The 1,655-nt window shown below is 40.7% G+C and overlaps 1 non-coding gene across 1 annotated transcript; it reads right to left on the minus strand.

Moving 5' to 3' along the window:
* Nucleotides 1-761: 761 nt before the first annotated feature.
* Nucleotides 762-868, minus strand: LOC114369050. Its single transcript, XR_003657517.1, has one exon. It is a non-coding gene; the product is annotated as a small nucleolar RNA R71 (small nucleolar RNA).
* Nucleotides 869-1,655: the final 787 nt, after the last annotated feature.

The raw sequence follows: 1,655 nt of genomic DNA on the forward strand, positions 1-1,655 counted from the left end.
TTTTCTAAACTTTGCTTAGGTAATTTTCATAGTTAGACTTTTAATTTTTGTTTGAAATTTTTTGTGATATCTTTTCATGATTTTAGGATGTTCCTCACAAAATTTCAGCTCATTTTGATATCGTTTGAGTATAGCTGTAGTTTTACCCCCTTGTTAGGTGCTTGTTGAGAAACACATTGTTTGCTACATATAGTGCATGACTAGGGGCAATCCAAGTGATTTACAACCCTTTGATCCTGAAATAGATAGAACCTTTCATAGATTAGTTAGGCATAGTGTGCATCCTAGTCATTCTGTGCATTTTGAGCATTTTGAGCATTCTGTTGAGGGTGATTCTAAATATTTTGATTTTGAGCATTCCATTACTAATTTCATATTGAGAACATGGCTCAACCTCCACCTCGTGAGAGGACTCTTAGGGAGATGGCTACACCTGATTTCACTTATGAAAGCTTATGCATTCAATATCCTGATGAGAGTGTTCCATATGTTCTCAAGACTGGACAAATACATTTGTTGCCCAAGTTTCATGGTCTTGCAGGTGAAGATTCTCATAAGCATCTTAAAGAGTTCCATATTGTTTTTTCCACCATGAAGTCCCCTGATGTCCAAGAAGATCATATCTTTCTAAAGGTTTTCCTCTTTCTCTGGAGGGAGTGACAAAAGATTGGCTATACTACCTTGCTCCCAGGTCCATTTTCAGCTGGGATGACCTTAAGAGGGTGTTCTTGGAGAAATTCTTCCATGCATCTAGGACCACTGCCATCAGAAAAGACATTTCAGACATCAGACAACTTAGTGGAGAAAGCTTGTATGAGTACTGGGAAAGATTCAAGAAATTGTGTGCAAGCTGCCCTCACCACCAGATTTCTGGTCAACTCCTTCTTCAATATTTCTATGAAGGACTTAGCAACATGGAGAGAAGTATGATTGATGCTGCCAGTGGTGGAGCTCTTGGTGATATGACCCTCGCTGAGGCTAGGAATTTGATTGAGAAGATGGTTTCCAACTCCCAACAATTCAGTGCAAGAAATGATGCTATTGTCCTTAGAGGAGTCCATGAGGTGGCCATACAGATCACCATATAGATCTTTGTCCTTCTTTGTAGCAATCTGGAGTCAATGAGCAACCTGAAGCTTATGCTGCAAACATTTATAATAGACCTCTTCAACAGCAAAACCAACAACAACAAAATCATTATGACCTTTCAAGCAACAGATACAATCCAGGTTGGAGGAATCATCCAAATCTGAGATGGACAAGTCCTCCACAACAACAACATCATGTCCCTCTTTTCCAGAATGCTGTTGGTCCAAGCAAGCCATATGTTCCTCCTCCAATGCAGCAACAACAGCAGCAGTCACAACAAAGACAACAAGCAACTAAGGCTCCTCCTCAACCTTCCTTAGAAGAGTTAGTGAGGCAAATGACCATCCAGAATATGCAATTTTAGCAAGAGACAAGAGCCTACATTTAGAGTCTGAAAAATCTGATGGGGCATATGGCTCCTCAGTTGAACCAAGCTCAGTCCCAAAATTCTGACAAATTGCCTTCACAAACTGTGCAGAATCCGAAAAATGTGAATGCCATCACCTTGAGGTCTGGCAACCAAATTCAAGTGCCTCCACCAGTAGCAGCACCTGCACCTGAACCTG

Source organism: Glycine soja, chromosome 1 (assembly GCF_004193775.1).
Source record: "Glycine soja cultivar W05 chromosome 1, ASM419377v2, whole genome shotgun sequence".
NCBI lineage: Eukaryota > Viridiplantae > Streptophyta > Magnoliopsida > Fabales > Fabaceae > Glycine > Glycine soja.